Below are 27,851 nucleotides of genomic sequence, written 5' to 3' on the forward strand. Positions count from 1 at the left end.
ATCTCCACCGATATCATAGGGCTGGGCGATAAAACGATAACGATAACTATCACGATAAATTATTTCCTCGAAATAAACATGAAACGTGGTCGCAAAGTTTCGATATATCGATTTTCCAAGCTTGGCTCCGTTCAGCCTCGGCTCAGCTCACTCACTAACAACAACCAACGTTACGTGATGACGTGTTTACGCACAACAGCTAACAACCAATCAGTGAAGGAGATGGCCGAGAGCGAAATATACCCGGAAGGAGGTAGGACTCACTCAACAACAAGGCTTGCTAGGCTAATTAGCTTGCACTGCGATGTTTTATATATTTACGTGCCGAGTATGTGTGTGACGTGAATTCTGAGGCCACGTTTATAGTAGTGGGGATATACAGTGGACGTCGTTTCAATATATTGTGGCGGAAGAGAGTATTTTAGTGTAATATTTAGCACATTGTCATGGAATACACCGCTTAGATACTACAGGCTTGCTAGGCTAATTAGCTTGCACGTGATGTTTTATATATTTACGTGCCGAGTATGTGTGTGTTTTGAATTCTGAGGCCACGTTTATAGTAGTGTGGGGTATACAGTTTGTTTCAATATATTGTGGCGGAAGAGAGTATTTTAGTGTCATATTTATTGTCATGAGATACTCCGCTTGTCGGCTAACTACTAACGTGTAACGTGCGCGGACTGATGACGACATCAACTCGACTTGAGACATTCGCAGCAGCATAAGAAGTTAATTAAACTTGACAGACATTATATCGACGATAATTATCGATATCGAATTATATGAAAATAATTTTATAATTTTATCGCGATAACGTTTTTGGTCATATCGCCCAGCCCTACGATATCACCACCGGTATCTGTATCTCCACCGGTATCTGTATCTCCACCGGCACTAACACACGTTTGCTTATTAAATAGATTGTTGCATTCTATAATATAATAATACAAAAGTTTCAGTACCTCTGTCTGAAGTCTGTCCACAACTCCACAGTCCACACGCATTTCCTTTTGTAAAACGTCAACACATTGACAATACTAACGATAAAAACTAATGGTGAACAGATTAACAATGCAAACAAATATAATTTTTAAACGTAATAAGAAAAGTGACGATAAAGTTGTTTAATTGACGGGAGGAAAGTTGCTAAAGTCTATGTATTGTGACGGGACCGGAACAAGTCTACACATGGTAGAAGTAACCGGATATGCCGCCCGCACGTTTGTGCAAGTGGAGAATAGTTTTAAACAGAAACACAAGTCAGTCTGCCTAAAGATTACATTTATAATTCACTGGTCCTACAGTTTTAAACAGAAACAAGTCAGTCTACCTAAAGATTACATTTATAATTCACTGGTCCTACAGTTTTAAACAGAAACAAGTCGGTCTATGTAAAGATTACATTTATAATTCACTGGGGTCTAAAAATAAAAATAAAAAGCAGTGTCGAATAGATATTCAACACTGAAGCCAGAGCAGAGAGTCTGCAGTTACCACAGCTCGCCACTAGAGGGTAGTGTCGAATAGATAATCAACACTGAAGCCAGAGCAGAGACTCTGCAGTTACCACAGCTCGCCACTAGAGGGTAGTAAGTAGCATAAGGCCAAATAATATGGGAGAGTCAGTAAATATGATTTCATACTAATATTTCATAAAATACAGTAACAATAAGGAATGCTTCACGAATTTGCGCATCTATGCTAAATTTATTGTATTGCACTGCACACTTTTTCGAACTGTATAGTAATCTTATTTTATTCTATGCTAAATTTATTGCATTTATTATTGGAAGCTGCTAGTCGAGGGACCACAATAAATAGATTTTCACTCGCCTTTTTTTTTTTTTTATCCACTTTTTCTCCCATCCCAATTTCGTATCATCCAATTCTACCCTCCTCTGTCTCGAACGCTGTTTCTTGCCTCCCACAAGCCGGCTGCAATGTGGACGAAGCCATACATTACACGAGTCCCCTCCGGTACTCGAGGTAGCAGCCGTCGCATCTTTTCACCTGCACGGTGTGATCTTTCAGTGTCGGGGGTCTGCGCTGTGGAGGGACGCCGCCCCCATCGCGTCCTGATTCTACTGCGCAGGCACACCAACCGACCTGTAGGAGTCGCTGTCCACAACGTCCGATCCCCACCCATCAGTTTTCCCTCCCCCTAATACTGCCAATTGTATTAGTATGAACGGCCAAACTGAAAACAATGTGGAGAGCTGGGCTCGAACCCAGCGTCTCCAGCATTGGTGGTGAGTGCCTTGCCCACTGCACCACCTAGCTGCATCCAGTCGCTTTTGTGATAGAGATGTATATTAATGGCAAATCCATACAAAGACTAGTTTGGGGCCCTAGATTAACATAGCACCTCTACATGGGTATTCCACAACTCAATCAGTGTACAGTATGTAATGGGGATTCGTTTCCATGTCACGTCTGAGGCGGGATTCGGAACAGGCGACTCTCTGTCTGAGGTGAGATTCAAGACGCCATCTTGGCCTCTTTGCCCCCCCCGGGCAGCCCCTCCTCCTTGCACCGCCCAACAGAGAGGAGCTACTCTGTGTAAAAGTCTAAATGTCTTATTTCATGATTGACAGTCGGCGGCGGTAGAAAAAAATTAGTAACTGAGTTATAATACAATATAAAGTACAATGCAGAAATGGGACGAGGTACAACCTAGGGTACGGTGCAGTGAGGTCTGAGTTGTAGTGCAAATGGAGCCGGCAGATGAGCGCGCAAGCGAATTTTTTTTTGGCAATTTTTTTTATTGATGAAAACGCATAATATGGTTTTTACCTATACATTCGGATCAGCAGTTCAGCACCTGCACTGTTGGTGGGTGAGCCTAGTAAAGGATGTCGCATTGCGTTCATCTTCAATGAATGGACCAATGCAATAGTCTACCAAAGCCCCCCCTCTCTCTCTATATATCTCACACACACACACACACACACACACACACACACACACACACACACTTCAGAAACAAACATAGTATCAATGAGAGCATCAATAATACACCTGAGTGATGTCTAGTAAAAAAAAAAAAAAAAAAAATTGGGGCCCCCCCCCCCCCCCAGTGCTGGGCCCTTGGAATCATCCTAAGCTACCCCCCCCCCCCCCAGCTACGCCCCTGATGGTATGTGCCACGAGGGCACCCCCATCTCTCCATTACTATGCTTGAGTAAATTGTAATGAAGCAACAGATAATATACATTTATTTTATTTGACTGTGAATAACACCATTGACCAGACGTGAAAGCTCATTCTGCACCTTCTTGAGATCAAGTGTACTAAAAATCTAAGCAAGTGAATAAAGGGCAGATGATTTACAGTTTTTTTTTGTAGATACAGTACTGAATCTTTCCAGCCGGACACATGCAATTTGAAATATGAATATAGAATATCGGGCCTATAAATGACCTTATTATGGCCAAGTCATACATCTATGGGTTGGGCCAAATCTCCTCTAGGCTCTTTCCAATGGCAGAGTTAAATCTGGATTTAATACCACTAGGTGCCTGTTACAGGGCAGCAAAGACTGTGAATGAAATCTACTGTAAGTACAGTTACTTTTGTATAATGTCCATATCTCTGCCATTTTTCACCAGATTTCAACATGTTTTTTTTGTAGACGTTCACAGAAGGGTAAAGAAACCATATACGTTGTATTTTATGGCAATAACATTCAGGTTTGTTCGACCCGTGAGATATAATCACAAAAATAACATCAGCATCTTTTGCATAGAATATGCTTTGACAGGCTGGTGTGAGCGACGTCCATCGAAAGCCCTGGGTCTCCTCTTTCTTAGGACTACAATGATTTCATGACGGCGTCATTTCCTCCCGTTTCCGATGCAATGCGCAGAGAAATGTATAAACTCATATTTCGCTAATAACACTTAAAATCATAAACAAACGTAGTGCTGAAAATATACACGTTGACTGCTGTTTTGACAGGGTTAGGGTCTTTACTATGGCTACATTTGAAAAAGAAACGCAACATTAATTAATATGGATTAATTGATCTATTTATTACGTGAAATGAATATATATATATATATCTATATAAGATGGGGGCTTAAGGGGTTAACAATTCAGGACCATTGGTACCTTCATGCAAAGACTACTGATGTTGCAAACACATCTGTAGACTCCTGTGAGTGCCTATGCAGCACAGTTGTAATGTTTTCTACCTAGTACATTCAAGTCTAATAAATAGTTTATTTTGTGATTGATCTCTAATAATTTTTACAGTCTAGTCTCTTCTCCTCTCTCCTCTCCTCTCTTCTCTCTTCTCTCTCCTCCTCTCTTCTCTCTCCTCCTCTTCTCTCTTCTCTCTCCTCTCCTCTCTTCTCTCTCCTCTCCTCTCCTCTCCTCTCCTCTCCTCTCCTCTCTTCTCTCTTCTCCTCTCCTCTCTTCTCTCTCCTCTCCTCTCCTCTCTTCTCTCTCCTCTCTTCTCCTCTCTCCTCTTCTCTCTTCTCTCTCCTCTCCTCTCTCTCCTCTTCTCTCTTCTCTCTCCTCTCCTCCTCTCTCCTCTCCTCTCCTTTCCTCTCCCCTCTTCTCTCTTTCTCCTCTCCTCTCCTCTCCTCTCTTCTCTTCTCTCTTCTCTCTCCTCTCCTCTTCTCTCTTCTCTCTCCTCTCCTCTTCTCTCTTCTCTCTCTTCTCTCTCCTCTCCTCTCTCTCCTCCAGCTGAACTATGCAGACATGCTGAAGCGTGTGGAGCCTCTGCGTAACGAGCTGCAGAAGCTGGAGGACAACGCCACAGACGACCAGTCGAAGGCGGAGGAGGTGGAGCAGATGATCCGAGACCTGGAGTCCAGCATCGGCCGCTACAAGGAGGAGTACGCCATCATGTCGGAGGCCCAGGCCATCAAGGCTGACCTGGCTGCGCTGCAGGCCAAGGTAGCATCTGTTGGCCACATCTAGCTGCTAGTCGACATCACCCGCTCTCTTACGGTCGTCCATGTGACTTGGCTTCCAAATCCCCTTAAATGTTTATTTCTTTTTTATCTACTTTTTCTCCTCCTTTTTTCTGTGATTTTTCTCCCCATCCCAATTTACCTCTCGTGCCAATTCTCCCTCCCCTGTCCTGATCGTTGCTCGCATATGCCCCCCCTGGCTGGTTGTAGGAAGGATAGAAGCCTTGCATCATATGTCCCCTCCGGTACACAAGGAGGCAGCCTGTTGCATCTTTTCACCTACCAGCGCGGACTCTCATTTGGCTAGGAGTAACGTGTGGGAGGCTCACACTGCCCCCGCCATTTTCCTGACTTTGCTGTGCAGGCACCCCAACCGACCTGTAGGAGTCGCTGTTCACAACGACCAGATTACCACCCATCGACTTCCCACCCATGACGGCCGGCCCAAGCCAGAGGCAACGGCGACAGCCAGATTAGAACCCGGTGTCTCTTGCGTTGGTGATGAGCGCAATGTCCGCCGCGCCACCCAGCCGCCCCTTAATGTTTATGAAATGGATCATAGCGGCAAGAAATATCCAAAGGTAGTGACTAGGGCTGTCCCCGACTAAGGATTTGGATGGTCGACTATGATTGGCCAAAATTTGCCGTTAGTCGACTATTGGTCGACTAATTTCTATTTCAATTTTTTTTAGGTATAATATTTTGAAAGAAATAATTGATTTTTTTTTGTTTTTTATCATTCCATTTGGGCTGTGGGGGGTGCTTAATGTCTGAAGGAGTCTACTGAAGGCTTCTTGTCCTCTGCAAAAGCATGCAATTGTTCCACTGATGGATACATCTTGATATTTGTCTAGTCTAGTGTGTTCATTAGATGGGTGAAATCCTCTTTCAGTGCCTCTGTGCCTGTTTTCGTAGGCAGTTAGCCTCTGGTATGCGTGCCATTAGCGTTAGCCACGCTTCTAGGCCTCTTTTCTTTTGGAAAGAATGATACTTTTTTTTATTTTATTTTTTTTATATATATATTCGACTAAGAGGTTGGCCAGTCGACAACGGCTCCTTTCGACCGATTAGTCGACTAATCGACTAATAGGGGTCAGCCCTAGTAGTGAGTGACCATGTCATGCTAGCTCACTGGCAGAGGGGGTAGATTCTGTAACACATTTAAGCTGTTTTAAGATAGTTTAAATTTGATGCTGTGGGCTAGCAAGGGTCCCTTGACTTCTCACCTTAAGATATCTGAATGAAGATGGGTTTGTTCAACCATAAAAAATCCTTCCTCCAGTACATAATTTTGTTCACAACTCTTAACTCACACAGAGCCACACCCATATGACCGAATTATGGCTTCTATGTCAGCACTTTGCGAACGCTTAAACTATATCTTAAATTATGGCTATGGGTCTAATGCACCCGTCACTTATCAATGACTTGCTTGCAGTCAACATGTACGAAACGGATAGTTTTTTCATTGGTACATTTCCGTTTGATACCGTTTTGTATAAGAGCAGGGCTCTACGCTAACCTTTTTCACTAGGGGCACAGGTGCTCCTAAATGAAAACATTTAGGAGCACACAAAGAAATTTAGGAGCACCCAAAAATATTTAGGAGCACAGTGAAAATATGTCAAGTAACAGAGTTTTTTTTTTTTCAAAAATAAATGTATATTTGTACTGTGCGTGCATGTGCAAACGGGACACATCTGTGCAATAGCACATACCACCAAAGTCACTGGCCCACTGTGTGCGTGTGTGTGTATCATCTGCGTGTGCAAACGGGAATGGGACAGACATTTGAACTATTAATTAAGTGATTAATGCCTACTATGGCAAAGTTGTAGCCAACAACTAGGCCTAATAAGAAAGGCAGTGATATTGAACAAAAAGGAGACACTGGCTTTACAACCAGGGCCATCAGTAGAGGGGGGAGCTAGTGTTGCTCTTTTAGAAAAATAATCCTTTCAGGGTTGCCTATTGAAATACTGTACACCTCCAGTACAGTAGTTTGCGTGTCAGGTTAACCATTGATTGACAGTCGATTCTGCCAATGGACCTGTCTCAAAACCCTGCCCTCTTTTCTTGATCCTCCAATCACAGCTGTCGCTTACCTCTGACTTCCTCGTACAAACAAAGTTTGTACGAGGAAGTCAGAGGTAAGCGACAGCTGTGATTGGAGGATCAAGAAAAGGGGCAGGGTTTGAGACAGGTCTTGCCACACCGCTTGCACTCTGGCCGTCCGGCGCTACAGCTGGACCCATTGCCCACCTCTGCGGTTGATAACGCTAGCCAAGTTAGCTGTACACACATACACAGTGGGCCAGTTGTAGGGGTGTAACAATGCATCGCAATGCATCGATCCTACTTTGCAATATTTACAAAACATGACATTGTTTTCGAACTCTAGCCATGGGGAAATGTTTAGCCAATTCACGTTAAATTTGTATGTCTTCCCTCCGGCTCCAGTGTGTGTAGCTTCGCTAGCTACAGTGGCTACATTGGGTGCTACAGTGGGTGTAGCCTCGCTAGCTTGGCCAACTTCGCTAGCATGCTGGCTAGCGTCAGTATCTTGGTTAACGTTAACGTTAACCATCACCTCTGTAACATGAGCTGCCTCGCCTGACTTCTCATTCTCCGGTATCTTTCGCGCAAAATAAAAATGAATGGGCTTCGACATGGCTGTATTATTGTTTGACTCAGACAGTGACGCAGCCGCTGATCATTACTTTCGGTTTCCAGTCGCGTGACCACAGGAAACTACTGTGATTGGAACGTTTATGCGGCTGTGAACTGTGGGACTTGTAGTTTTTTAACGATTCTCGCAGCGGAGAAAAAAAAGGACGAATGAGAGGCTGTACTCTGCACTCGCTGGCCCCACTCGCACGCTGTGCGAGTACTTGATTTTGCATGTTCGCACGCACATATTTTTAGGGGCATATGCGAGCAATATGGTCGCACTGTAGAGCCCTGGAGAGTATAGTTTTGGAGATTTCTAGTAATGACAGAGAAATCCGCGATAATCGCCCTTTAGTGGAATACACAAAACACGTAATTTTTCGGCTGATTTATGAATAGTTTTCAAATAAACGCTAGATTATCGAGAGTATGTGTCCTTATGCACGATACAAAAGCGGGCTGAAAATCGCTTATTCGTGACTTGCTCAGTGCTAACATCACACACACGCGCTCCGATGGCGGTAATAGGGACATCTGATTAACGATAGGTTATGACTATAACCAAGTTCTGTTAGTTAGGGGCGATGCTTGGCATCACACTGCACTATCTCGCGTACGTGCACGCGTACTGAATAAACCACAAATGTACCTCTAATACCAGTATTAGTCTGACCACACCCCTCATCAGCTTACCTTCATAAGCAGGTGTGTGGTCACCTGCTCTCCTCCTTCCCAAGCTTTCACCACAAGGTGAGGACAAGGGCTGCAGCGGCCGTCTGATGCCAAGCATCGCCCCTAACTAACAGAACTTGGTTATAGTCATAACCTATCGTTCTGTATCGTTAGTGGCTTAGCTTGGCATCACACTGCACAAGGGAGGCCAAGCGGAGCCACTTGGCTGACAAATACACCCCGCTGACAGCCCCCCAAAACCATCAGAACAGGGAGGGCCGAGCCCCCCCGACCCCCCCTAATGGAGGGTATCCCCCCTATTAGAGGCTTCACGGGAAGGCGACGGACCCGACCGTGCGAAGAGGCACTCAAGCAACTTAACGCACAGGGTGAGCAGACCGTGGCTTGACCCCACGACTACACACACGCACAACCCGCATGCCACCCGGGAACGAACGGAGGAACAACCTCGTCACTGCCCCCAGAATCACGGGGTCAAGGGCAAACCCAACCCCGTGGCAAGGCCGTAGCAGCGGAGCGCGAAGGAAGACCCAGACCCACCAAAAGGACTGGACTCCCTGGAATGGGGGCCCGGAGAAGTCCATGATGCCAGCATCAAGACCCCACCAGGTGGGCACGTAGTGCCCCGCCCCCCACATCGCCAGCGTATTCGGACAAAGGCCCCCCAGTTACTGCACCTGGTAATCCCAGGCGGTATCCCAACCAAGTACTAACCAGGCCAGAACCTGCTTAGCTTCCGAGATCGGACGAGATCGGGCGTGTTCAGGTCGGTATGGCCGTAAGCCGAGCGGGCCCCGTCCCCCCAACAGTACACCGCCTGGCACACTAACCCTGCAGAACAGACCCAGTTAACCCTAGCCTGGAGACTGCGGACGAGACAGGCGCCAGAGGGGACAGCTGAACACAGCTGCCCCGGCGGAAGGGGCGTATGCTGGCGTTGTTGCATGACCAAGCCTCCATTTAAAAACCCCCACCCAGAGGGGTCGAGGCAGAGAAGGCTGACACGATTGGCAGACGTCATGAACGTGCAGGGGCACCCTCAAACGGTGAACCCGGGAGTTGACACTGCACCAACACACCAGGGAACCAACCACCTCGGTGTTACCCAATGCGGTGGTTGTTCCTATAACCCCTCAAGAAAAAACTCCAAAACACACCTGCGGGTATACACCGGCTATACCGCAGTACAAGTGTTTCAGTTTTCAAAAAAGGGTTAACCCAGGCCTACGGGTCGCAAACATCACTTCGGACCGGGCCTGGCGGTACGGGAAGCACAGGGTCACCAGAGGAGGTCAAAAAACCACCCCCACAGGCCCCTCTTCGCCATGCGTGAGAGAGGAGCGAAAAATAATGGAGAACCAGCCCCTAAGCACACCGTACTTGGTATTCCCAGGCGGTCTCCCAACCAAGTACTAACCAGGACCAACCTGTGTAGCGGCCGAGATCCGACGAGATCGAGCGCGTACAGAATGGCATGGCTGTAAGCCATGACGACAGTGCTGAGTAAAAACATACCCAACCAGGGTCTCCATAGCGCTTAACCCTGTGACACCCAGACCGACCTGGCATTTTTCCCCCTGAAAAAAGCCCAAGTCCCTCAGGGTACCAGAACAGCAGATCTGCATCCCCGGCGGACAACGGGTTCAACTGATCTGGACCAGCGTGACCAGAACCAGTCCCGTGCCCTAACCACGCCGACATGCCTACTCCAGGAGAAGGGCAGATATGCGTGTTGATCTTAACATGAAAAGAAGGCGCCACCCAGACGTTCGGACGAACCGCGCCTGGTGGCCCACCCCAAGGGCGTGAGACCCCACCACATATGTTCAGATCCATCCCGTCATCATCCCCCAGACATGAACGAGAATCCGTCGACAACCCACCCAGGTCATGGGATGTGGTCGTCGGAAGAGGAAAAACCCCCATCTCAGTTGCTTTATAAAAACGCTGTTTCAACCACAAGCAACCAAGGCGTGCCAGTCAATCGCCTGTTTACAGCGAGCTAGCACTATACGTGCGTCGGGACACACCCCCATCAATGAACGGGCTATTTAGACCTGTCATTGAATCCCCAAGGCGCCCAGGGGAACGACAAGAGGGGTGTGACACTCCCTAACTCCAACACTTCTGGAATAGAAAGAAGGAAGCATCAACAGTATGTATCCCAGTCTACACAGCCGGGGTAAAAATTTTTCACATTTTTACATCCCACCACCCTCCCATAGGAAAGAGACGGGGATCCCCAGAGAGACTTCCCACGCGAGCTGTACAGATTGAAAAGAATATATTGCACCTTGAGCCATGTAAAAAACTGGTTTTAGGGCCTCCGGGGAAGAGGCACTGAACCCATACACACTCAATAAACGAATTGAATCGAATATACATACAATAGAAAAGGACCCTTCTAGAGGGTCCACTCACTTTGACAATCTGAGGAGGAAGGCTCTGTACTCTGATGGAGGCTTCCTCACATGGAAGAAGGAGTCCGAACTCACAGAAGGCCTGAATAGGCGCTTGGTGAGGAGGAGCCCTGACCACCCCCCCTGAAAACAGATCCATCACATGGACCTGAACAGCACACGGAAGTCCTACCAACAGAGACGCGCACGGTGACGTACTCTATGGCGGGGGAATTCCTGCGGTGCACACGCCCAATATACCAGGCCGTGGGACCAGGAACTCCCTCCCCCCCCCCCCCCCCCCCCCCCCCCCCCCCGTAACGTGCCGAACCGCCACGTGACGGGAACCTTGAAGGACAGGGGGTGTACCCCTGACCGACAGAACAATGGGGAGAGGAAAGGTTACCAGTTCACCCCTTTACGACCCCACACCCATGATACGATGTAACGACAAAAAGAGAATATGACACAGTCATAGTCAGCTCTATGAAGCGTTTCACAGCTCCACACAGCGCATGAGCTAACCTGCCATCTGATTTTTACTAAGGAAAAACACAGAATAGAGAGGGCTCTAAGAACCCCGGTCCAACATACACATGTGCTTCTGTGGCCAGTACAACCCAGTTGTCGGTCACATGACACACACAACCCATCATCACCTACAAAAAATGGCAAAAACACTCAACAGAGGAACGCCGTTTTTTTCACAATGAGAGAATACATCATTCTTGATTAGTATCGACCACAGGCCTTGCTAAGCACACATGACAGCAACCAAACCAATTTCCCTTTAGGAAATAAGTTTCTCCAGCAGATTTAGCACAACCTCAGCAATCAAGCTAAGAGTTACATCGTATCCCTACCACACAAAAGACACAATTAATGCACAACATGTCTGACAGGAGGATGAAAAAGTCCCCAGGGAACCGGGGGGGAAAAACACAATCCTCCTATTTTACCCTCAATACGGCCAGTTAAAACAGGAAAACCTGTTAATGTGTGAACACACTGTTCATTGTCATTACAGTCTGAGAAAGAACATTATTTTACTCACTTGTCACCAAGCATAGCTTCATAGGTTAGTTACCTTAGTTGTGAGTACACGGCCGTGTTTCTCACACAACAACCAGATCATTACATCCCGTTTGCACGGAGAAGCTAACTGCCAGTGACAAAAACAGCTCACACATAACCCGCAACGTATCCTAAATGCATTGTAGCAACACACGTTTTGGGAAAAACACCGTTATTCACAATACATTTAGCAAAGTAAAACCAGAAGACGTGTTATGAGGTCTGGTCAACCCCGTTCCTACCCGGAACGCAGATCAGCGAAGTGCAGTCACAGACACCGTAGGAAACACAGCCGCTCCTGTGTTGTTCGAACTGGGCAGCGTCGCCGCTCCAACCCGCACTACAGTCCTTTGTTGATGCAACCTCGCCGTCCTGGCTCAGGGCAGGGTCGACGAAAACATCCCCTGTCAAGGATGACGTCGTAGTCAAGAGTGTAAAACATGTTAAAATCAAAGCACGTTCAACAGAATAGCTATCAAGCTAACGGCCGCTCCACCGTTCGGGTGCTACTGCTTCCGCTCGCGAGACGCCGATCTAACGACGCACGCTATCAGAAGCAGGCTCCCGGCGGCGCGCGAGAAGCTAAGCTACCCCGCGCCAGGCCATGGCCATAGCAGCAAGCTAACGTTACCTAGCGACCACGACATGCTAGCCCCGCAGCTAACAGCTGACTGGCTAACCGTAAGCTATGAACATGTAAACAATGACATAACACTCACCCAGACAGGCCGCCGTTCTGAACCTCTCCTCACTTTTTAAGAGAAAAGAGAAAACAAGATGTCAACACCGCTTCACAACGGTGACTTCAACACATCCGACGGAATCAGCACAGTACCAACTGGCCTGTGTAGCTGACTTTGAACATGAATCTGCCGCTATCGCACATTACATGCACATATCCCCTCGTGAAGGAATACTCTCATTTGGATATGAAAGATGGGGCCTTAACACGGTGACGGAGAGAATCCACTCGTCCAGAACACACAGGGATCACCAGTGTCAATGGTCGCGGCCCACTAGTTAAAACTATAATGGTCTTCAGACCAAGGTCTTCTGTCGCCTAGGTGGCTGAACAAAGGACCCTAGCCTGGGGCCGGTTTCCATAAACTTTGTCAAGTAGCCCCCATAGCACTAACGGACAAGTGGAGCCCGCCAGCAAACACTACTCACCCAACCTGGAACGCACCGCTTCTCACAACAGCGGCATGTCCGACAGTTCAGCTGTGGCCTGACAGGTTTCACCCCAACAAACACAGCAAGGAACTGCAGTTGAGAAGCATGCAGCGGCGTGCTCCCAATACGAAAACCGGTGGAGGGTTTTTAGAATGATCATCATCTTCCAGACACTCCAGTACGAAGACAATATCGCCGTATTTTCTCGAAAATAGTGAGAGAGAAAATAAAGATATGATGTCAACGTATCCTTGTTTCCCAAAGCTGTTCCTAATCCAATTTCTTCCATCATGGTGTCAAGTGTGGGGATCTACCGAGGCACTTCTTCCTTGTGGTGAAAGCGAGAAGGAGGAGAGCAGGTGACCACACACCTGCTTATGAAGGTAAGCTGATGAGGGGTGTGGTCAGACTAATACTGGTATTAGAGGTACATTTGTGGTTTATTCAGTACGCGTGCACGTACGCGAGATAGTGCAGTGTGATGCCAAGCTAAGCCACTAACGATACAGAACCCAAGATTCGTAACAAATTCCTTACCTCACATCAGATGTTCTGCAAAAAGATTAATCCAATTCCTGATCGCCATTCCAAATATCGATCGCGTTTATTGATCCAACGTTATAGTCCAAAACACATAATCGACGCTGCTCTGAGTGTCCTAAGTCAGGGGTTCCCAAAGAGCCGCCGCGGGGGGGGGGGGGGTCACCAGATGATTTAAAAAAATTATAAAAAAAAACATTTACATTTAATTTTTTTGCAGTCAGGCCACTGAACTTAGAAGCAGGCCAGGCCAGTGTTTCTAGTTGCACCAGCGCAATAGTTAGATAACCTAGGTGGGGAACAACCAGGAGATCACTGCAACTCACACAAGTTGGAGAACTATCTCTCTCTCTCTCTCTTGCTCTCACACACACACAAAGGGAGCCGCATGTGATTGGTGGAGGCGGGACTGCTAATCATTGACACATGCTAGCCTGTAATAATCCCCCCCAGAAAAATCTACTTTGCATTTGATATATTGCAAATATATGCCATCACACACACTGGCATTTAAAGGGTTAGAATTATAAAATGAATATGTGGTGTTATGATCAGGGCTGAAGTTGAATAAAATATTGTATTTATCAATTACAAAAAAACTGAAAATCAATCTGTGTTGTTGCTAATCATACATACCGGTATGCTAGCCTGTTTTTTAACAATAATTTGTGATGCCATCACAAACACTGGCATTTATAGGGTACAAATAAAATAATTCCTGCACCAGAATGCAGGAAATGAAGTCTTTGTAACAAGAAATGTCCTGGTGGGGGACCCCCAGACCCCCTGCTTAAAAAGTGGCCTGGCTGGGGGCGTCTATGCCTTCTACAACGCCGTTCGGTTTCCGGGTTCCTCTGATTGGCCACTAAGCCCACGTGACCGCGCGCTAGCACGCCCCCCCCTTATCGCCCACTCTCGCTGTGAAGCGAAGCGCCAGCAGGGCGAGGCAAGGCGGTGGTTTCTCCCCGGCTCCGTGCGCCGCTGACTCGGTCCAGCTCCAGCAGCAGCGGCCGTCTTCTCTCCGAGGCGGCTCGTTCTTATTACTCCCCCATTGTTCAGGTCGACATGGTCGCACAAACACCCGTTGGAGGAGTAGTGGGGGAGAAAAAGAGGAATATTTTTAAATGGCAAGAATTATCGACTGGCAACTCTGTGCTAGAAGGCATAGACGCTGACTGCGGCTATATTTTGCACTATTTCCTGGCCTGAATGATTTCCCCAGTCCGGCCCTGGTTAAAAGCCTCCAATGCTTATTAGTGTGTGTGCGTTTGAACATGTGCATGTTTCAACCATACATTTCCATTTATTCCATTTATTCCAAAAAATGTATTAATTAATAAAAAAAATTATTTATTTATAAAAAAAATTATTACCGCCTAATAGTGTGGGTCGCGGCTCTCTGACACCGTTATTTTTGGGTCGCGGCCTGAAAAGTTTGGGAACCCCTGCTCGAATACACATTCTCTCCCCCTCTGGACCCCCCCCCCCCAGCCAGACTGCTGCTCTCTTGATACTTAGGTTGGCTGGTTTTCTTTATCTGACAGACGATAAGGTTGGTATTTGTTTATTTATAAAGCCCTACTTTGTAACGTGGCACCTCATCTCATCTCTGCTGCTCTGGAACACTGGTCCACGCCCAACACGCTCCAGTGAGCGTCTAGTTCTCCAGGTTCCCCGAGCTACAAGTAATCTACAACTAATCTACAACTAATCTAGAACTAATCTACAACTAATCTACAACTAATCTACAACTAATCTACAACTAATCTACAACTAATCTAGAACTAATCTAGAACTAATCTAGAACTAATCTAGAACTAATCTTGGCAAGACTGCTTTTCTGTTTTTCACTGCAGAGGAATCATGGAATCTATTACAACGTGACCTAGAACTAAGCACTCTTTCTTTTGGACGTTTTTAGATTTGTAATCAATAACCGCCCACCATCAACATGTAGTTGTTTCTGCTAATTGTTCTTGCTTATGAACTGTGTTGTTGTTGTTATTATTAATAATTGTCTGACCTATGTATTTATGATTGATCTATTGTTTTAAATTGATTGTGTCCTGTTATGTTATGCTTTGTACTCTCTGCATCATTGAAAATGAGGGTCTCCCTCAATGACTCCAGAGTTTAAATAAAGAAAAAAAGAATCACTAATAATGATAAACTGTAAAAGATATATATAAACTTTCATCCCCTTCTCTCTTGTCCTAGGTGAACCGCAGCCATGCTCTGCTGAAGAGCCTGTCGGCTGAGGGGGAGCGCTGGGGGCAGACCAGCGAGACCTTCAAGAACCAGATGGCCACCATCGCCGGAGACTGTCTGCTGGCAGCAGCCTTCATCGCCTACGCCAGTTACTTTGACCAGCAGGTGAGACGGAACCTGTTCACCACCTGGTCCCATCACCTACAACAGGCCAACATTCGGGTCAGTCATTATGTCGATAAGACTCTTCACAATCAGTCTTGTATTCGTTTAAACCTGATTAGTTGGTGCTGATATTGGATCAGTGTTCCATGTCATCGCATTGCATCCTTGCTGCGAAATCTCATAACTCAAAACTAACTTGCACAAATTATTTACGTGTACTTTTGCAGAATCATAACCTAAAGGTTCCCCTTTTAAAATGTGATGCTGGAGCTGGCATCTTACACCCTTCTGCCTGAATTTCTCCCGCAGTTCCGAAACAGATATTGCCAGGACCGAGTACCTCTCCAACGCGGATGAGAGGCTGCGCTGGCAGGACCTCTGTACTGAGAACGCCATCATGCTGAACAGATACAACAGGTCAGTATGGCTGCCATCTGATCATAAGGATACCCTTATAAATACACCTGCATATAACCCTCTATATACCTACTTATACACCTGCATATAACCTCTATATACCTACTTATACACCTGCATATAACCCTCTATATACCTACTTATACACCTGCATATAACCCTCTATATACCTACTTATACACCTGCATATAACCCTCTATATACCTACTTATACACCTGCATATAACCCTCTATATACCTACTTATACACCTGCATATAACCCTCTATATACCTACTTATACACCTGCATATAACCCTCTATATACCTACTTATACACCTGCATATAACCCTCTATATACCTACTTATACACCTGCATATAACCCTCTATATACCTACTTATACACCTGTATCTAACCTCTATATACCTACTTATACACCTGCATATAACCCTCTATATACCTACTTATACACCTGCATATACCCCTCTATATACCTACTTATACACCTGTATCTAACCTCTATATACCTACTTATACACCTGCATATACCCCTCTATATACCTACTTATACACCTGCATATAACCCTCTATATACCTACTTATACACCTGCATATACCCCTCTATATACCTACTTATACACCTGCATATAACCCTCTATATACCTACTTATACACCTGCATATAACCCTCTATATACCTACTTATACACCTGCATATAACCCTCTATATACCTACTTATACACCTGTATCTAACCTCTATATACCTACTTATACACCTGCATATACCCCTCTATATACCTACTTATACACCTGTATCTAACCTCTATATACCTACTTATACACCTGCATATACCCCTCTATATACCTACTTATACACCTGCATATACCCCTCTATATACCTACTTATACACCTGTATCTAACCTCTATATACCTACTTATACACCTGTATCTAACCTCTATATACCTACTTATACACCTGCATATACCCCTCTATATACCTACTTATACACCTGTATCTAACCTCTATATACCTACTTATACACCTGCATATACCCCTCTATATACCTACTTATACACCTGCATATACCCCTCTATATACCTACTTATACACCTGCATATACCCCTCTATATACCTACTTATACACCTGCATATAACCCTCTATATACCTACTTATACACCTGCATATACCCCTCTATATACCTACTTATACACCTGCATATACCCCTCTATATACCTACTTATACACCTGCATATAACCCTCTATATACCTACTTATACACCTGTATCTAACCTCTATATACCTACTTATACACCTGCATATACCCCTCTATATACCTACTTATACACCTGCATATAACCCTCTATATACCTACTTATACACCTGCATATAACCCTCTATATACCTACTTATACACCTGCATATACCCCTCTATATACCTACTTATACACCTGTATCTAACCTCTATATACCTACTTATACACCTGCATATACCCCTCTATATACCTACTTATACACCTGTATCTAACCTCTATATACCTACTTATACACCTGCATATAACCCTCTATATACCTACTTATACACCTGCATATAACCCTCTATATACCTACTTATACACCTGCATATAACCCTCTATATACCTACTTATACACCTGTATCTAACCTCTATATACCTACTTATACACCTGCATATAACCCTCTATATACCTACTTATACACCTGCATATAACCCTCTATATACCTACTTATACACCTGCATATAACCCTCTATATACCTACTTATACACCTGCATATACCCCTCTATATACCTACTTATACACCTGTATATAACCCTCTATATACCTACTTATACACCTGCATATAACCCTCTATATACCTACTTATACACCTGCATATAACCCTCTATATACCTACTTATACACCTGCATATAACCCTCTATATACCTACTTATACACCTGCATATAACCCTCTATATACCTACTTATACACCTGCATATAACCTTCTATATACCTACTTATACACCTGCATATAACCCTCTATATACCTACTTATACACCTGTATCTAACCTCTATATACCTACTTATACACCTGCATATACCCCTCTATATACCTACTTATACACCTGCATATAACCCTCTATATACCTACTTATACACCTGCATATACCCCTCTATATACCTACTTATACACCTGCATATAACCCTCTATATACCTACTTATACACCTGCATATACCCCTCTATATACCTACTTATACACCTGCATATAACCCTCTATATACCTACTTATACACCTGCATATACCCCTCTATATACCTACTTATACACCTGCATATACCCCTCTATATACCTACTTATACACCTGCATATAACCCTCTATATACCTACTTATACACCTGCATATAACCCTCTATATACCTACTTATACACCTGCATATAACCCTCTATATACCTACTTATACACCTGCATATACCCCTCTATATACCTACTTATACACCTGCATATAACCCTCTATATACCTACTTATACACCTGCATATACCCCTCTATATACCTACTTATACACCTGCATATAACCCTCTATATACCTACTTATACACCTGCATATACCCCTCTATATACCTACTTATACACCTGCATATAACCCTATATATACCTACTTATACACCTGCATATAACCCTCTATATACCTACTTATACACCTGCATATACCCCTCTATATACCTACTTATACACCTGTATCTAACCTCTATATACCTACTTATACACCTGTATCTAACCTCTATATACCTACTTATACACCTGCATATACCCCTCTATATACCTACTTATACACCTGCATATAACCCTATATATACCTACTTATACACCTGCATATAACCCTCTATATACCTACTTATACACCTGCATATAACCCTCTATATACCTACTTATACACCTGCATATAACCCTCTATATACCTACTTATACACCTGCATATACCCCTCTATATACCTACTTATACACCTGCATATAACCCTCTATATACCTACTTATACACCTGCATATACCCCTCTATATACCTACTTATACACCTGCATATAACCCTCTATATACCTACTTATACACCTGCATATAACCCTCTATATACCTACTTATACACCTGCATATACCCCTCTATATACCTACTTATACACCTGCATATAACCCTCTATATACCTACTTATACACCTGCATATACCCCTCTATATACCTACTTATACACCTGCATATAACCCTCTATATACCTACTTATACACCTGCATATACCCCTCTATATACCTACTTATACACCTGCATATAACCCTATATATACCTACTTATACACCTGCATATAACCCTCTATATACCTACTTATACACCTGCATATACCCCTCTATATACCTACTTATACACCTGTATCTAACCTCTATATACCTACTTATACACCTGTATCTAACCTCTATATACCTACTTATACACCTGCATATACCCCTCTATATACCTACTTATACACCTGCATATAACCCTATATATACCTACTTATACACCTGCATATAACCCTCTATATACCTACTTATACACCTGCATATAACCCTCTATATACCTACTTATACACCTGCATATACCCCTCTATATACCTACTTATACACCTGCATATAACCCTCTATATACCTACTTATACACCTGTATCTAACCTCTATATACCTACTTATACACCTGCATATAACCCTCTATATACCTACTTATACACCTGCATATACCCCTCTATATACCTACTTATACACCTGCATATAACCCTCTATATACCTACTTATACACCTGCATATAACCCTCTATATACCTACTTATACACCTGCATATACCCCTCTATATACCTACTTATACACCTGCATATAACCCTCTATATACCTACTTATACACCTGCATATACCCCTCTATATACCTACTTATACACCTGCATATAACCCTCTATATACCTACTTATACACCTGCATATAACCCTCTATATACCTACTTATACACCTGCATATAACCCTCTATATACCTACTTATACACCTGCATATAACCCTCTATATACCTACTTATACACCTGTATCTAACCTCTATATACCTACTTATACACCTGCATATAACCCTCTATATACCTACTTATACACCTGTATCTAACCTCTATATACCTACTTATACACCTGCATATACCCCTCTATATACCTACTTATACACCTGCATATACCCCTCTATATACCTACTTATACACCTGCATATAACCCTCTATATACCTACTTATACACCTGCATATACCCCTCTATATACCTACTTATACACCTGCATATACCCCTCTATATACCTACTTATACACCTGCATATACCCCTTTATACACCTGCATATACCCCTCTATATACCTACTTATACACCTGCATATACCCCTCTATATACCTACTTATACACCTGCATATACCCCTCTATATACCTACTTATATGTGTTAAAAACAAGATGGACGGATGGAAGTACACGGGGATAAAAAATAGCTAAAATAGGACTAGAAAGAGCTAAAAAAGTGGTGAAAAAGAAACAAGTCCAATCATGAATGTGTTGTTAAATAATTAAATTAATTTGTTACAGTCCACAACCCAGCTCCTCCAGTCCACAGCAGTTGGCCCGTCCTGGCCCTGCCTGGTTGTGGAGCCACCGGCACAAAGGACTGCTCAAAGCGATTTGTGGTATGTCGGGGGGGATGAGTCTGTGGCTAAACGTGGACCGCATTGCGGTCAGCTCATCATAGAGGGGGTGGCAGGGGTTCTCAAGGATAGCATACAGCTTCCTCCTCGTCCTCCCCTCTGCCACCACCTCCAGACTGTCCAGATCCGCTCCCACCACAGAGCTTTTTTTTTTTTTACCAGTTTGTTTATTTTGTCTGTGTTGGTGTTGCCCCCCCAGCATACCACAGCGAAAAAGAGGGCACCCGCCTCTACAGACTGGTAGAACATCTGAAAGACCTGAGCCCTCTCAGGAAGAACAGTCTGCTCTGTCTCTTCCTGTAGAGGGCTTTGTGTTGTCCGTCCAGTCCAGTTTGTTGTTCATGAGAACACCCAGGAATTTGTAGTTCTCCACCCTTTCCACCTCCACCCCCTGGATGATGATGGGAGTTGGGGGCTTCCTCTTGCTCCGCCGATGGTCCACCACCATCTCCTTCGTCTTGCTGATGTTGAGCTGTAGGTGGTTTTCCTTGCTCCACTCTGTGAAGCTCTCCACCACAGCTCTGTACTCCTCCTCGTTGTCGTTGGTGATGTATCCAATGATTGAGGAGTCATCAGAAAACTTTTGGAGATGGCAGTTCCCGGAGCTGAAGCGGAAGTCTGAGGTGTACAGTAGAGGCTGACATGTGAGTGGATTTTGACTCCCGCTCCTTCTCACTCCCACAGAAATAATCTCATCCCATCCCAATCCCAAGTGAGAGTTTTGAAAAAATCGCACTCCCTCCCACTCCCACAGAGGACTGATCCCAATCCCGTCCCAATCCCGAGTCAAACTTTTATAGAATCCCACTGCCGTTTACCAATCCTGCTCCGTTTTTCTTCCTCAGTATAAAATATGCAGTACATGGGTCACATCTAGGGATGCACGATAATTATCGGGCCGATATCAGCAATTATGACGTCAATTATGATGTCACTCCATGTTACCTGTTACTGCACAATGTTGTTTTCTTCTTTTGATTCTATTATACCGGTATGTACCACTGTATTGCACATCGTTGCGGGCAAGACCACCCGCATTTCATTGTATACCTGTATGCCGTGACAATTAAAACTCTTGACTTGACTTGACTTGACTTGTCATCCCGATAAACTCGATAACGTTATTGATAGCTCCGATAACATATAAAACATTTTTTGGTTAACACTTTGGTTGCCTAAGGTTAAATTCATGATATACCATAGATTGCCAGCGCTATTTGTCTATGGAGAAAGTCCCCTTCTTTGCAGGGCTATAACTTTTTAAATTCTATTGCTACATTGCCATTATTAGGGCCCATTCAAAGTCCTATATGTATTGTTCATTGTGTAGCAACGTTAAATTTTTTCATTCACATATTCATAGTAAAGTATGGTCTAATGTATAAGTATGTTTTCATCTCTTTCTGCAGCTTTCTCCAGAACGTGATCTATAGCCCCAAATACATTATATTGATGATGCAATACAGTTTTATGGCAATCGGCGCGATATAAAAAATTACAACTAGACGTACTTCTAGAAGTTACTACACGTCATCTGATGTTGACCGGATGGGCGAGGGGGCGTTTATAATTCCATAATAATGGGCAGCGTTATACCAATCTAATGTGGGTCAAATGTTGATAATAGCAGTTAGTATCGAAGACGGTAACGTTACACGCTGAAACTCACCCCAGTCTCCGCGCGCCGTTGGGCGATCATCGTAGAGTTGAAATCTTATCATTATGGGATGTAAATTTACCCGGTCCATCTCCAGCTTGTATAATGGTATATACGTCCAAATCATGTTGTTTATCGAGTTATTGGCAATCGATCACTGTGTAGCGTGACGAGCCAGAGTCGCGGGACCTATAGCGAGCACCCGGAAGTACTACGGACGTAGCACAACCTCTATGCCACTTCCTGTTAAAGCGATTGCGCCGATCGGCCACCAGATGGCGCTCCTGAACCGCCAGAGAGCTCAGTGGGTCCTGCTGGTGGATTGATTGATTGATTGAAAAGTTTATTAACAGATTGCAGAATGGGTACAGTACAGTACAGCTCAATACATACAATTGTTAAGGGGATGCAGACCAGAGAAAGACTTTCGTCTTGTTTACATCAGGGTCCCCCATTTTCAATTCATCATAACATATATGACATACCATACTGCTACATCTATACATTTATGACATATCAGATTTGCAAATACAGTACTGTTTGTGATACAAAAGTGTCCAGAAAAGGAGTGTATATACATTTGGCATAGAAACTGTACATTGGAGGAGGTTGGTTGGGTGGGGTGGGGTTGGGTGGGTTGGGTGAGGGCTGTACATTGGAGGTGGGGGGGGGGGGGGGGGGGGGGTTGGGAAGGGGACACACACACATTTTACACTGTACATTGGAATATTGACAAAGCCTTACTTGGTCATTTACTGTACAACTAGGTTAGGACATCTCAGGCCAGCGGAGGGGACATATGAATCCGATCGCAGATTTTTGAAATATTGATATAAGGACGCTGTACAGCGTCCCCCGGCAACTTGAGCATGGCCAGCAATGACGTCAAAACACGTTTCATGGCAGTCAAAGTGTTAAAAGAAATCCGGTGTGGGTGGATTTGGATGAAGGGCGCTTGTTTTTATTATAGCCTCCTCCCGTTTTGCCAGTACTGTGGTAAAACTGATAGCGTGTGGTTTAGGAACAGGGAGTTTTTCACAAATCGAGCGCTCCCTTTCTTGGCTGTGACGTAGTCACGTTACATTCGGAGACAGACAGTCGATCTGCCAATTACGTCCCACGGCTTGCACCCACCTCTTCTTCTTACCACCAATCAGAAGCTCTCGTTCGTTTATTTACCTCCGGATTGTCAGCCATTACTCTACTCGGAGCTAACGTTATCTCCCCGCCAGCCACATTGACAAGTACCAGCGCTTATACATTACTGGCAAATGTCTTGTTGCACGTGTGGCAACGAGCGTCGTCAGCATCGACTTTAGTAAAATAGACCCAGACTTTTGAACATTTCGTTCTCTCCGCCATTATGAGAGCAGAGCTGTCTGTACTGAGTCGGCAGCGCAGCACCCGTGTGAGTGAGTGTGTGTGTGTGTGTGTGTGTGTGTGAGTGAGTGAGTGTGTGTGGGAGGGAGCCCGCTCGCAGGCAGAGACAGAGGCAGGAGAGATAATAGACAACGGCCAACAAGATTAGTTTGCGACGTTTAAATTCCTCAAAAAAAACCTCCATAATTTCTCGAGTACCGATAGCAGTACCGATGACGTCGGAGCTTATAAATACAAAAAAAAAAAAAAAAAGAAATGATAAAAAAAAAAAAAAATATATATATATATACAGTTAAATTCAGTTAATTATAATACAATAAATATCGGTTATCGGTATCGGCTTGAGGAGCATAAAGTTATCGGTATCGGTGTCAAAAAATCTATATCGTGCATCCCTAGTCACATCATGTCTGTAGGGCTGTATGTTAACTTTTTTTGCACATAGCACTGGTGCTACAGAGGTTGATAGTTTTGTAGCACAGGCCAAAATCTTGTAGCACAGGTATAAAACGTGTTATATTTGTAACGGTCACAAATGTGCCTATTGTTTTGTGTTATTTAGTTGCAGTGCCATGTTTGGCTGTCATTTTCATGCTGACAAGTTGACGTCACACAGCCAGACACGTTACGTGTAAGGAATTATGGGATTTGGTGTTGGATGTATGGACTCTACTAGGGGTGGGAATCACCAGTTTCATCACGATACAATACGATATCGATTCTTTGGACAACGATACGATATTTGCTAATATCACAAAGTCTGCCACGATACGATGCAGGTGCTTGCAATCGATATGAGACTATATCATAAGCCCATTCAACACGATCAGTAACATTTAGATCAACTCAAAAAAAGGTAACGAAAATATAATTTGAAATAAATAAATTTAGCTCTTCCAGACATTTAAATGAAAAACAATCTATTGTTTTAATACAAATAGACCTGTTCACTGTAAAGTGCCAAGTTTTGATATATTGAGCTTTAAACTTGAAATAACTTTTTGGAACTCACAACACACAACCTAAAACCCCTTCCTACCTCCCTCTCCCAAACAGTTCCTATTTTTTTTTATGTTGCATGATCATGTATACATTTATTATGTATTATATTTGTTATGTTTAAATATCAACATTATCTGGCCATCCTCAGTAAATACTATCAAACTCCTTTGACCTCACCTACTTAAAATCATCGACGTAGAGAGAGGGACAGAGAGAGGCTGAGGCTCCCCGCCCCCTCCCTTTCCTCACTGTCTTCTCTGCCTCTGACCCGGGTTAGCTTAGTTTAGTTACCAGTAGCAGCTAACTAGTTAGTTTTGGTGAGGATGCAAAGCATGTAAGATGCATTGGAAGCGTTGTGGGGAAAAACAGGCAGGGACTTATTTCCTGGTCGCAAAATGCGCACTCTAACATAACATAGCACGCTGTTGTTGTTGGGCTGCCGGAGCTGCGCTTGGGAGGAAATGCCACAGGATTTTTAAATAAGAGTATCGATATGAACCGAACGTTGCTAGCTGCCGGAGCCATAGATATTATGGCTGGAGCTGCGCTTGGGCGGAAATGAGACTTGCCACAGGATTTTCAAAATAAGAGTATCGATATGAACCGAATGCCTATCGCACGGGTGCTAGTGCAGTAAATTCATTCATCGCACAGACCGATTTTTTCATAGCACGCTGTACAGCCCTGATGTCTGCCTTAGTTAAATGTAAAACCACCAAACATTTACATTAGTGATGCACCGATGTATCACTCCCGTCCAAATCCTGTTGATTTTGTTGTCATAGTTCCCACTCCCTTCTGCTCCCGTTGACTTTTACTCCCGGTCCTGCCCAATCACGGGATTCAAAGTGAAATTGACTCCCATCCCGCGGGAATCCTGAAAAGATGTCATCCTCTAGTGTACAGGGTGAATAAAAAGGGTACCAATCAATGTTCCCTCTAATTTTTTTTCTGTCCGAGCAAACACTCAAACCTCCTGAGCAGACATCAGCAACTACTGAGCAACATACATCACCTGCCGATTAACCGGTTAGTTGATAAGCGGCGGTTTGTAAAAAATCTGAGAATCTTAATTTCCCTCAATGTCTAACATAAAAATATATACATTTTGCTGATACACCGAGAAATAATACAAAAAGGCATATTATATTCCTTAATCAAATATTTATTTGACCATTGATTGACGATACAGAGCAAAGTCCTTACTTTGGCGGCGGCAGTGTGAGTCGTGTAACTAACTTTTGTCTTTTTAGGAGGCTGACTCGTCATTATTTTATTAAGTGAATTATAATGCGACTTCAAGGGTGACCATATTGTGATTTTTTTTTTATAGAGGACACTGCCTTCAGCCTCAAGATACTTAATGATACTCAAAGTTTACTCAAAGATGCCTTATCATTATAATATATTTAAAGTATGCCTCTGTATGGATATACAATTGTTTATATTATTTTATATAACAAAATAATATCTCTCTATAACCAAAGTTACTCAACATGCTGTATTATGCCTAAAGTAATCTATCTGACAAATCTCAAGAAAATAACTAAATCAACCTATGACAAAATAATATATATTTTCAAGTCTTACTGGACAAAATAAATAACAAGAAAAATATGAAGTAATGTTCTAAATAATACCTCTTCTGTATTAGAAAATCCAGCTTAAAAAATATATCTTTATCTTTTCAATGTAATGTAAATTATAAAACAGTAACCCCACTAAGATTCTAATTTAAAAGTGCACTATGCAGTTTCAGATTTGTTGCAATTAGTGTACTAAACTAATTTATTACACACATAATCCTTAGAATGATTGTATCATAACAAGCATCTTATCAAACCAAAACATCATTTTGAGGCATCAAAATAGTTTTCAATTATTTTCTTTCTTTCTCTGTATAGCTGCATACTTTAATCAATTCGGTCAACTTTGCCATCAAACTCTCGCCTCGCACTGCTTTATTTGTAATGTCTTTCTGTGTCCATGTGAGCTTTGAGATCGCCACCACTTTTATTAGACACAGAAACATATGGTCAAGCTTTGCATGCGTTGCACTCCGCTTCCAATTAGTCTTGACCGGGACGATAAATTGGGAATTTTCTCTGCAGTTAATCTGTAATGTACATTTTCGCATTGGCATTGTGAGGAGCCAGCGATGCTGGTCAGATCTGTGCTTCCTGCTCTGTTGTGTGTGTCTGCGTGAGCGCGCAGTAGCGCCGCCCACAAAGCACTGAAAGCGAGGCTTCTCTTGGTAACGTCACACGCAACAGGTTACCGTAGTATTCGGTGCAACGCGCCAGTCAATTTAACTACATGCATATTTTACACAAACGTTTCTGTGCGCGACAGATTTCAGATGTGCGTGGGAGCGTTTTGCCATGTGTGTGTACGGGCGCACCTTAGGGGGAACATTGGTGCCAATACAGTTCCCTGGGGGGCTCCAGTGTTGCAGATCAGCACGTCGGAGTGGCACCCCTGCAGTTTGACAGACTGTGGTCTGCCAGTGAGGTAGTTGAAGATCCAGGCCACCAAGTCGTCCTCCACCCCCATCACTGACAGCTTCTCAGCTAGTAGTGGAGGCTGAATAGTGTTGACGGCACTAGAAAAGTCAAAGAATGTTACCCTCACTGAGCTGCCCGGCTTCTCCAGATGTAGATGGGCCTTGTGGACCATGTAGATTATGGCATCGTCCACACCGATGTTCTGCTGATATGCAAACTGCTGGGGGTCCGTAAAGTCTCTCACCTGTGGCTTTAGGTGCTCCAGAACCAGCCTCTCAAAGACCTTCATGACCTGTGACGTCAGAGCAACCGGCCTGTAGT

This window comes from Notolepis coatsorum (genome assembly GCF_963971535.1).
Source record: "Notolepis coatsorum genome assembly, chromosome: 17".
Classification (NCBI taxonomy): domain Eukaryota; kingdom Metazoa; phylum Chordata; class Actinopteri; order Aulopiformes; family Paralepididae; genus Notolepis; species Notolepis coatsorum.